This window comes from Corythoichthys intestinalis, chromosome 14, assembly GCF_030265065.1.
Source record: "Corythoichthys intestinalis isolate RoL2023-P3 chromosome 14, ASM3026506v1, whole genome shotgun sequence".
In the NCBI taxonomy this organism is placed as follows: domain Eukaryota; kingdom Metazoa; phylum Chordata; class Actinopteri; order Syngnathiformes; family Syngnathidae; genus Corythoichthys; species Corythoichthys intestinalis.
In genome coordinates, this window is record NC_080408.1 from 42,747,116 (window position 1) to 42,759,530 (window position 12,415).

The 12,415-nt window shown below is 43.3% G+C and overlaps 1 long non-coding RNA gene across 1 annotated transcript; it reads right to left on the minus strand.

Moving 5' to 3' along the window:
* Nucleotides 1-1,985: 1,985 nt before the first annotated feature.
* LOC130929396 (uncharacterized) lies at nucleotides 1,986-12,123 on the minus strand. Its single transcript, XR_009066883.1, has 3 exons — nucleotides 12,032-12,123; nucleotides 9,553-9,872; nucleotides 1,986-3,939 (listed from the first exon to the last, which is right to left on the minus strand). It is a non-coding gene; the product is annotated as an uncharacterized LOC130929396 (long non-coding RNA).
* Nucleotides 12,124-12,415: the final 292 nt, after the last annotated feature.

Sequence of the window (12,415 nt, forward strand, 5' to 3'; positions counted from 1 at the left end):
GAGACTGCTGGCGGAGCAGCAGCGGAGTCGCAGGAGACTGCTGGCGGAGCAGCAGCGGAGTCGCAGGAGACTGCTGGCGGAGCAGCAGCGGAGTCGCAGGAGGCTGCTGGCGGAGCAGCAGCGGCGTCGCAGGAGGCTGCTGGCGGAACAGCAGCGGCGTCGCAGGAGGCTGCTGGCGGAACAGCAGCGGCGTCGCAGGAGGCTGCTGGCGGAACAGCAGCGGCGTCGCAGGAGGCTGCTGGCGGAACAGCAGCGGCGTCGCAGGAGGCTGCTGGCGGAACAGCAGCGGAGTCGCAGGAGGCTGCTGGCGGAACAGCAGCGGAGTCGCAGGAGGCTGCTGGCGGAACAGCAGCGGAGTCGCAGGAGACTGCTGGCGGAACAGCAGCGGAGTCGCAGGAGACTGCTGGCGGAACAGCAGCGGAGTCGCAGGAGACTGCTGGCGGAACAGCAGCGGAGTCGCAGGAGACTGCTGGCGGAACAGCAGCGGAGTCGCAGGAGACTGCTGGCGGAACAGCAGCGGAGTCGCAGGAGACTGCTGGCGGGAGAACAAGACTGCGGAGAGTCGGCGCGGGAGCCACTTGACTGCGGAGAGTCGGCGCGGGAGCCACTTGACTGCGGAGAGTCGGCGCGGGAGCCACTTGACTGCGGAGAGTCGGCGCGGGAGCCACTCGACTGCGGAGAGTCGGCGCGGGAGCCACTCGACTGCGGAGAGTCGGCGCGGGAGCCACTCGACTGCGGGGAGTCGGCGCGGGAGCCACTCGACTGCGGGGAGTCGGCGCGGGAGCCACTCGACTGCGGGGAGTCGGCGCGGGAGCCACTCGACTGCGGGGAGTCGGCGCGGGAGCCACTCGACTGCGGGGAGTCGGCGCGGGAGCCACTCGACTGCGGGGAGTCGGCGCGGGAGCCACTCGACTGCGGGGAGTCGGCGCGGGAGCCACTCGACTGCGGGGAGTGGGCGCGGGAGCCACTCGACTGCGGGGAGTCGGCGCGGGAGCCACTCGACTGCGGGGAGTCGGCGCGGGAGCCACTCGACTGCGGGGAGTCGGCGCGGGAGCCACTCGACTGCGGGGAGTCGGCGCGGGAGCCACTCGACTGCGGGGAGTCGGCGCGGGAGCCACTCGACTGCGGGGAGTCGGCGCGGGAGCCACTTGACTGCGGGGAGCCGGCGCGGGAGGAACTTGACTGCGGGGAGCCGGCGCGGGAGGAACTTGACTGCGGGGAGCCGGCGCGGGCAGCGGACTGCGGGGAGCCGGCGCGGGCAGCGGACTGCGGGGAGCCGGCGCGGGTTCATGCCGTCGGCGTGGACGAGCACGCCGAGGCTTCCGGACGATGTTCTGTGGCAGACTGGGTGGCACATTACGTGGTGAAATCGAAGGAGGGTAGTAGGAACTACGGCCCTTACCTGGGCGCCCCCGCTGGCCACCACGCGGAGGTCCAGTGTAGATGGCCAAACGGGAACCCAGGTAAGGGTCCAGAGAAAAAGGCTGGGAAGGGGACGTGGGATGACTAAGGCGTGACAAAAACTGAGAGGGTGAAGAATAGGGCATGGAATCAAAATCTGGGTCGGAGTCGGTGTCAGAAAGAAAATCATATGAATTGTGATACTCTTCAAAATCAGAAAAATCGGAATCTAAAAAAACGTGGCGAGGCAGAACATAATCAGGGGAACGGGCGGATGAACGTTGGCGTGCACGCCGGTGCCGGATCTTTCCCGCTGGGTCCACAATTGGCTGCGTCATTCTGTCAGGGAATGCTGGGCAGGCAGGTGTGTGTGGACCCAAACGCAGGAAACAAAATGCAAGGCAGGAGGCAGAAGGCAATGAACTCAAAAAACGTTTTAATTATAACTAACAAAAACACAAAGTACAAACAAAACCACTGGGGATCAAAGGGCAAGATTAAAACAAAACTTACTTAAATCAGAGGGACTGGTACACGAGGGCTTGGAACGGACTTGAAGTTTGGCAGAGACGGACATAGACATAGACATTGACAATGACGCAGCAAGGAGTGAACAGAAAATGGGAGCATATATACACACAAGCAGACAAGGGATAACGAGACAAGGAACAGCTGGGTAACACAGGTGGATGCAGATTGCAGAATACACTGGGAAAACACACACAGGTGAGAGCAATGGGTAATCACAGGACAAGTCACACAAGGAGAAACCAAACACAAAACCTAACAGGCACACACCTGACTTAAAATGTTTGGTAAATATTGGTTTCAATTGCTCTGTAAGTCTCCTTACGTAGAGGGTTCACTTACTTATATTTTCCCCTTCTGTCATTGTTGCATGCTATCCTCATTAAAATATGAAAACCTAAAAATGTTTGGGTGGTTTTAGTTAAAGCAGACACTGTATTTTCATCTGTGTGATTTTGACAAAGATCAGATCATGTTTGATGGTGATTTGACGCAGAAATGTGAGAAATTCCAAAAGGTTCAGATACTTTTTCATACCACTGTATACTGTGTATAAGTCACAGCTGAGTATAAATCACAGAAACAGCCAAATTATGAAAAAAAAGTACGACTAATATTCTGAAAAATATTGTAATTGTTATTCATCCATACTGACCTGTTGCACTTGAACTTACAGTATCAACAAGGACATTTCAGAACCAAAGAGGGAATTATGACAAGGAGACAACAAATTAGTTCAGTAGTTTATGAAGGTCAGGGTGTATCTGCATGAAACATCAGCTTATTGATTGCGTCACGGTATCTCATATTAATTACCCGGCTTTAACGGTATCCTTGGCCGAGGTGAGGAACATATACATGACATGAATAGTTATAATAATAAATAAGAGTTTTTGGTAATTTTTTTTTTTCTTCCTTGCAAAGTTCAGTGATAGCACATTTAAACTGACTGATTTACAGTAAATCAAAACAATAACTTGTTTTGTATATATATATATATAAAAAAAAAAAACTAAATTATGTTTTTTTCCCCCAAGAAAATACAGTATACAGTATGTTCTTCTCATTACAATGCATTCATTTCAAATGTTAGAATCTCTAACAAGTCAAGTGAAATTTACAAAATGAAACTTTACAAAACGGTTGTTGGTTACTTTACATTTGTTTAATGTATGTTATATAAATGTAAACATACAGTGCCTCCCAACAAGAAGAATATATCGGGGATGGGTTAATAAAAAAAAAATCTCCTCTCAAATGGCAAGATCAATTGAAACTTTTGAAGAGGAAAAAACAGTAATAATAATCAAACTTGAAAAAGTGTAACATAATTTACGTATTTACAATAATTTGACTCTTTTGCTCCTTCAGAACTGGGAGGGACTGACAGTAAATGATTGTTTCTTATTTTTAATAATTTCATTTTTGCTTTTTTATTATTTACTATTAAAATGAATTTATTGTGGTGTTTGTTGTTTTATTTATTTATTTTTATAATTTATTTTTTATTTGATTCAAGGAGGTAGTGAATGTTTGACATAAACAACTAACGATTTGAGTTAATATTCTCCCCATATTTTTTTTCCATGTACAATTGTTTATTTTATGAAGGTTTATTTAATTAATTAATTAATTTTATTGAAATACATAGGAGTCCAAAGGGTTTACAATTATGACAAAAATAATTATTCATAAAACAATTTTGTGAATTGGTCTGGTAGTTGATTTTTTGTTTACTACAATACACCTACAATTCCAACAGTTGACCACTATATTAAGTTCATAGAGTTCTAAATGTCAGCTGTTTGTTTAGCCATTTTTGTGGACTTGATGTCAAAATTCTAAGAAACAAAAACAATCATATTGTGAACCTATGCATCTGGGACAATATAGACATCATCTTGGGGTTCAGGGAGAATGGCGAGGTTACACGCAGGATCGTTACTGTAGATTGCGTCATCGGGGGCATCGCACTGTAAGTACACATCATCAGCAGAGACACAAGGCGGCCTGTGAAGAAACAACAAGTGACGGCGACATGGATCAATGTACATAAGGGGTTATGTTTCAGTGTGTTTGATTGCGATAGACGTCCAATCCATTTAAACTGGGAGGGGCTGCCAGTTTACAACATTGATATGTTTTTAGTTGTTAACATTTGCTAAGTTAGCTTTTTTCTTTCTTTTTTTTGGGGGGGGGGGGGGGCGGGGGGTAATTAAATGTTAGCAAAACCGAAGCACCATACTCAACTGTCAAATACCTGGACTGTGACCTGGGATAAAAAATGAATGCTGCATTGCTTAAAAACTATTTGATGCCCACGCAAAATTACATGTACTGTAATTTTCCGACTATAAGGCGCACCTAACTATAAGCTGCCACCTACCAAATTTAACACAAAATGACGTTTCTTCATAGATAAGCCAAACTGGATAAGCCACAGCTGTTCTCACTATATTATGGTATATTTACACTAAAATGTATTAACCGGTAACACTTTATTTGACTGCGGCGTCATAAGACTGTCATAAGATCAAATGAACCACCATGAAGCTTTGAACCAATTGGCTGCAAAGCTTTATTGCTTCAAGAAGCTTCATCTGGCCATCTTTGCTCCCTTGGAGGAGAGAGTCAATCTCTGCTGCCACCTGCTGTCAATGCTGTTGTCGTCTAACATGCCTCTTAGCATGAATTGCAGCACTACAGATGTAAATAATAATGAAAATTCATTTTCTGTGCTATTTCTTCAGTTACTGTTCCAGTTGTTTCATTAATTGCTAGTTATGATATTTGACAGTGGTGTCATAAGACTGTCATTTGATAATCATAATTATGACATGAAACTGTCATAAGCATTAATGAATTCTTATGACAGATGTCATTTAGTGTCATCCGGCAAATGATCTCACTTTTGAATGGATGTAAACGATCCGAGCTGGACCTAAATAATAATAATAATAATAATAATAATAATGCATTTTTTTTCTGGAGCGTTTTTCAAGACACGCAAAGACACTTTACAAGAATGATGGGAACACAATAGCTCAACAGGAATAACAAATCAATCATAAAATTATATTAAAAGCAGGATAAAAGTAAGTAAAAAGTTTAAGAGGTCAGGATAAAATCGAGATAAGGATCATGGGTAAGAAAGTGTGAACAGGTGTGTTTTGTATCTGGATTTGAAAAGTGAGAGGATAGATATATTGCGAAGACTAGGGGTAGGGAGTTCCAAAGCTGGGCGGCAAAGTGAGTAAAAGCTCTGGAAACGAAGGTGGCGAGACAGACACGGGGGACTGAAAGGTGAAGGATAGAGGAGGTGCGAAGTGAATGGGGGGGAAAGTTAATACAGAGGAGATTGCGTAGGTAGGGAGGTGCTAGGCCAAGGAGTGCTTTAAAGGTAATGACAAGGATCTTGTAATTGATTCTTAGTTTTACTGGGAGCCAGTGAAGTTGACGGAGGATGGGGGTTATGTGGTGTGTGGTGGGGGTCCGAGGAATGAGGCGTGCTGCTGAGTTTTGGAGGAGCTGCAGTTTCTGGAGGGACTTATTTGGGAGACTGAAGAGCAGTGAGTTACAATAACTGAGCCGGGTAGTGACTAGACTACAAACAAGAGTGGAAGTGGTATGGCGGGTGAGAGAAGGGAGGAGGCGAGAAATATTGTGAAGGAGAGCATGCTGTCGAGGATGACACCCAGACTCTCAACCTGAGTGGGGGGACAGATCAGCACGTTGTTGATGGTAATGGAGAACTTATTATCGTTAGAGAGCGTGGTGTCGATACATACAAGGAGGACTTCTGATTTTGAGCTATTGAGGAGGAGGAAGTTGGAGGACAACCAAGAGTTAATATCTTCTCAACAGTGGGTGAGGGAGGAGGGTGGAAGGAAAGAGGTTGGTTTTAAGGAAATGTAGAGCTGAGAGTCATCTGCGTAGCGGTGGAAGTGAATGTTATGTTTGCGGAAGATGGAACTGAGGGGGAGAATATAAATAATGAAGAGGACCTGCCCCAGGACGGAACCCTGGGGTGCACCAGTGGAGACAGGGAGGGATTTGACAAACTGTGTGCTGTCGGACAGGTAGGAAGTGAACCAAGAATGGGGTGTGTGGGAGTAAGTGACATAATTTGCCCGTTGACGCTTAATCACATCTGTCCTAAGTATTCAGTAATGCCCATGATAATGTCATGTCAAAATTATGACAGTCTTATGACAGTCTAATAATGCAACTGTTAAATAAAGTGTTACCTAATAAACCAAATAAATCAACAAATAAGCTGCACTTGACAGCTTGCAGTCTCTGAGGCAAGGACTTGATGAGTATTCTTCATCAATTTGGTGCCAACTGTCTTTGATTGCAGTTGCCAAATCATCCTTGCAGGTCAGAGCCTTGCTGTGGACCATTTTTTCCAATTTCCACCACAGGTTTTCAAAAGAGTTGAGGTCTGGGCTATTTGCCATAATGTAAACTTGCGCATTTATCATAGATTTAACCACAGCCATATCCCCAGTGCCTTTGCCTGACATGCAGCCCCATATTATCAAGGACTGAGGGAATTTTGATGTTTTTTTCAGGCAGTCATCTTTGTAAATCTCACTGGAACAGCACCAAACAAAAGTTCCAGCATCATAACCTTGTCCAATGCAGATTCTTGACTCTTTACATGTTGTCCAATGCAGATTCTTGACTCTTGACAAGGTGATGATACCGGAACTTTTGTTTGGTGCTGTTCCAGTGAGACTTACAAAGATGACTGCCTGAAGAAAACATCAAAATTCCCTCAGTCCTTGATGATATGGGGCTGCATGTCAGGCAAAGGCACTGGGGAGATGGCTGTGGTTAAATCTTCAATAAATGCACAAGTTTACATTGAAATTTTAGACATCTTTCTTATCCCTTCAATTTAAAATATGTCATTTTCCAAGATGACAATGCATCATGCCACTAAGCTAAAACTGTTAAAGCATTCCTTGGAGAAAGACTCATTCAGTAAATGTCATGGCCTGCAAATAGCCCAGATCTCAACCCTATTGAAAACCTTTGGTGGAAATTGAAGGGAAAAAAATGGTTCACAGCAAGGCTCCGACCTGCAAGGATGATCTGGCAACTGCAATCAAAGACAGTTGGCACCAAATTGATGACGAATACTCATCAAGTCCATGCCTCAGTGACTGCAAGCTGTCATAAAAGCCAGAGGTGGTGCTAATTACTAGAGATGTGTTTTGATTTTTATTTCTTTGTTCGTTTCTCATGATTCCATATTTTTTTCCTCAGAATGGAGTGATTCGATGTATACAGTGGGGCAAATAAGTATTTAGTCAACCACTAATTGTGCAAGTTCTCCCACTTGAAAATATTAGAGAGGCCTGTAATTGTCAACATGGATAAACCTCAACCATGAGAGACAGCATGTGGAAAAAAAAAAACAGAAAATCATATTGTTTGATTTTTAAAGAATTTATTTGCAAATCATGGTGGAAAATAAGTATTTGGTCAATACCAAAAGTTCATCTCAATACTTAGTTATGTACCCTTTGTTGGCAAAAAAGGAGGCCAAACGTTTTCTGTTACTCTTCACAAGCTTTTCACACACTGTTGCTGGTATTTTGCCCCATTCCTCCATTCAGATCTCCTCTAGAGCAGTGATGTTTTGGGGCTGTCGTTGGGCAACACTGACTTTCAACTCCCTCCAAAGATTTTCTATGGGGTTGAGATCTGGAGACTGGCTAGGCCACTCCAGGACCTTCAAATGCTTCTTACAAAGCCACTCCTTTGTTGCCCAGGCTGTGTGTTTGGGATCATTGTCATGCTGAAAGACCCAACCACGTCTCATCTTCAATGCCCTTGCTGATGGAAGGAGATTTTCACTCAAAATCTCTCGATACATGGCCCCATTCATTCTTTCCTTTACACAGATCAGTCGTCCTGATCCGTTTGCAGAAAAACAGCCCCAAAGCATGATGTTTACACCCCCATGCTTCACAGTGGGTATGATGTTCTTCAGATGCAATTCAGTATTCCTTCTCCTCCAAACACGAGAACCTGTGTTTCTACCAAAAAGTTCTATTTTGGTTTCATCTGACCATAACACATTCTCCCAGTCCTCTTCTGGATCATTCAAATGCTCTCTAGCGAACCATAGACAGGCCTAGACGTGTAATGGCTTCCGCAGGGGGACACGTCTGGCAGTGCAGGATTTGATTCCCTGGCGGCGCATTGTGTTACTGATCGTAGCCTTTGTTACTGTGGTCCCAGCTCTCTGTAGGTCATTCACTAGGTCCCCCCGTGTGGTTCTGGGATTTTTGCTCACCATTCTTGTTATCATTTTGACACCACAGGGTAAGATCCTGCACGGAGCCCCAGATCGAGGGAGACTATCGGTGGTCTTCCATTTTCTAATAATTGCTCCCACAGTTGATTTCTTTACACCAACCGAAGAGTAAAGAGTTACGGAAAACGTTTGGCCTCCATTATTGCCAACAAAGGGTACATAACAAAGTATTGAGATGAACTTTTGGTATTGACCAAATACTTATTTTCTACCATGATTTGCAAATAAATTCTTTAAAAATCAAACAATGTGATTTTCTGTTTTTTTTCCACATTCTGTCTCTCGTGGTTGAGGTTTTCCCATGTTGACAAATACAGGCTTCTCTAATCTTTTCAAGTAGGAGAACTTGCACAATTGATGGTTGACTAAATACTTATTTGCGCCACTGTATTTCCCTGCACTATAAAAGTAACATTTACTGACCACCACAATGTTTTTTATTCATTTCTTTTAGTGTTTCTGAGTGCTAAATAGTTGCACTTTTGAATGAATTCATTATTTTTTCAAGCTTTTTATCTGAGCTTGTTCTACATGATAAAATGTCTGAGTGAGTGCTTGTCCGAGACTGGTGATTCCATACTTTTTGCTAGGGGTTGTAGTCTGTAAATTACGGTACCCACGAAAATATTTGTACTTTTTTTATTTGGGGGGGGGGGGGTTTAAGAATTGTGGGTCACTTCCCCATTCTCAGTAATGATATCTATTTTCGTTTTTTTGTTGACTGATCTTGTGTATTTTAGGCTTTGTTATTTTCAGTCTGTTTCATTTTCTCTTGTCGCCTAACTTGTGCAGTTTAACTTGTTCCTCTTTGTCTCCTGTTTTTATCTCTCTATAATTGTGTAGTTTAAAATGAGTGGACAAAAAAAATTGAAACTCAAATAGGTCCAAAACAAATCAGATTTCTAACGTTTGAAAACCTCAACAAACACAATGACTCCAAAACTACGTAATTTGGTTGGATACGCTAATTTCAGATTGTGTACTTTGCTTGATTAAAACCAGCCGAATCAGTACTTCGATGTAAGCACATTTGATGACTTGTAAGGATTTCCCTTCCGCTAGTTGTGCTCATAAAGCTTCAGCAGTGAGTCATCAGCTGCTTTGACTAAAGCTAAAATCACATTACGTCCAGAGGAGGCTTTTTCTCTAAAACAGAAGTTAGTCAAATGGGGAAATCACATCGCATTCATTGTTTTGTCATCTGTTTCCGTTCGGTTGATTTCGGGGCAATCTTTCACTTTTACGTGTCACACTTTGAATGTACAGAATTGTGTCAGAAAAGAATTGCGCACCTGCTCTGAGGGTTGGCGATGCTTTTCTGGCCTTTCAAGTTTTCATAGATAGGGTTATTCTCGGTTGATTGTGTTCGGACCATGCTAGTGTACTCGTGGTCCCACTGCGGTGTAGCCTCGTCGGCCTCCTTTTGGCTTTTCCTTTGACTTAACAGAGGCAGATTCCATTTTTTCTTCCAGAATTTGACCACGATTGTAACGGCAATCGCAACCAGCATCACAAAAAAGAGCGTTAGGCCCACAGCAAGACCTATGGGAGAATTAGGGGCTGGACATGAGGTGCCATCTCCAGAGACACAAGTGTTATTGGGCTGCATGACCTGCAAGTAAAAAAAAAAATAAAGTCCACATGAGAGGTTTAGTGGGGAAATGACTGCATTTTGACAAAATACAGTGGTACCTCGACATACGTACGACCGCTTCGACACACGATCTTTTACGATATACGACGTAAAATGTGACTCGCCATTTGTTTCTACATCCCGCACAACGGACGCACGGCGGATTTTCTTGTGAGAGAAATCAATATGGGTTCCAAGAATGTTAGTGCAGGTGGTGAAAAAAAAAGGAAAAAGTTAACGCTCCCACATCCGTTCACCAGTCTTTATAAATTAAGGTCACAATGATCATTATTGTAACATCGCCAAAGAAATCACCAGCTTCATCAGGTTTTTAATAATCTATTTCAGAACATGTGCAACACAACACGCCAACTTTCCGCCGCAGCTGACGCCGAGAACAGAACATCAAAAGTGAAAGTAAAAACTCTCTTATCCTGCCACGCGGTGCGTTCAGGTACACCATGCAAAACACATCCGCCGTATTAGAACCTGATACTTTACATTATTACAGGTATTGTTATTATCATTACTATTATTATTCCGATTTTTATTCATAATTTATTTGTTTTGCTATGCGTAATTGCTATTTGCAATAGTACCAGCAGTATTTATTGAGGATTCAGTGTAAATGTTTGGGCTGTGGAGCGCATTAATGGAATTATAATGTATTTTTATGAGAAAATCCTGCTCGACATACAACCATTTCGACTTACAAACAAGGTCCTGGAACTAATTAACTTTGTATGTCGAGGTACCACTGTACACCTAATTTTAACTTGATAGAATACAAATAGATAGACTGAAATGTTTTTTAAGTGAAAGAAGGAGAGTTTTTTTTTTTTTTTTCCTTTTTTTTTTAAACATGTCCTGTTCAGCTGTTTGACACGGAGAATGAAAGTCTAAGTGTCCGGATGGTCTGAACAGTTTTAATGTTTCACATTGAGAGTCTGACATACTCCCATTGTGAGCATTCAACATACCTCGTTTATTATGACAAAGTAGCGAACAGGAAGGGGTTACGGGGGAACAGAAGAAAAGAAACACAAGAGAAGAAAGAAAAGAAACACAAACTACAACGAGAAATACAGTGAACGTCTACACTAACTACTAATATGTTGGTGCTATCGTCAGCTAGATGTATTTTCAGCTGACACCATTTGGGGGGCCTGTTGACCAGGGAAAGAAGGGGACGGGGGAGTCTATAAGCTAAGTGACTGAAAGGGGTAGAGTGTACACAAATCAGCTTTGTGATCTAGAACCCAGTAATCGTGTGAATCTCTTGTGAGTGTAAGCCCGTTGGCGACCGACCCTACGCCGCCCCATCGCCAATCTCGGCACCGGGACCCCCCACCCGAGCGCGCCCTATCACATCCAGCCGCACGCCCACCTCCACCCCCGTCCGCCCATCTGGCCCACGAGCCACAGCTGCAGCCCCCTAACCGGCACGCCACGGGACCCCCAGCGGCCCACCAAGCCCAGGGCAGGGCCCCCCGCCGGATAAAGAGAGTTTCTTCTTTTATTCGATAGATTCAGCATAAACATACATAATAGAAAAAAATACTCTGTGGGATGTTCCTCAAAACAACTGACAGTGAATGAGTTAAAAATTAGGTCCAGATTTTAAGAGTAACAGATATGACACAAACATATGATGCAGCTACATCTGGTGCACTTTATTTTTATTGTACTCACTCTGTACTGAACCATTAACAAAAACAAAAAAGTATGTCAAGTATGTACCGAACTGTGATTTGGGTTGTACTGTTAAATCCATAACCTTTCTACAGGTAAACGATTTGATTTCTCAAAACTAACCACGCCAAACTTTTAACATCATAAATAAACCAGGACACTCTAAAGGTAAAATAGGCTTTCTTTTTTCTTGTCTTATCAAATCTTCATACTACTTAGACTTAATTTCAACTCAACTTTTGCACTCCCTAAGTCCCTTCTTCTCATTCGTATTAAGGTTACCAAAAAGAAAAAGTTCACTTCCTGAAACCGCATTTACTTTTACAACATGATCCATTAAATAGTTAAATACATTCTGTAATTGCTATATTGGAAGGACATCGGCTACAGGAAGTTTAAGACTTGCTTTCTTGGTTTAATTCAGTGAAAATAAAGAGCCATCTTACCGTTTAGGACCCCTAAGACAAGATATGTGACAAAAGTCATGCAGTATGTCTTCAAGCTATCGCACTTACAAAAGAGTGGTTCCTCTTTTCGGATATCATGAAAGTGGAGGATGAAGAAGAAGAAGAAGAGGAAGAAGCTATAATCACATTTCCTGTAATGCCTCTTTATGAAAACGTCTTATCATTCAATATAATGTCACAGCCCTGCACTTATGGGACATTTATCAAGTTTATCACTACATTAGTGTACCAGTACTTTATATTATTAGGCATTCTAATACCTAAAGCTTAAAAGATAGAATAATTTTTTACAAGTCTTTTCACAGACAGAAAAAAATGGGTGAATACTTCAAAGGGATGGTTGCCTGAGTGCAAAGGCGTAGG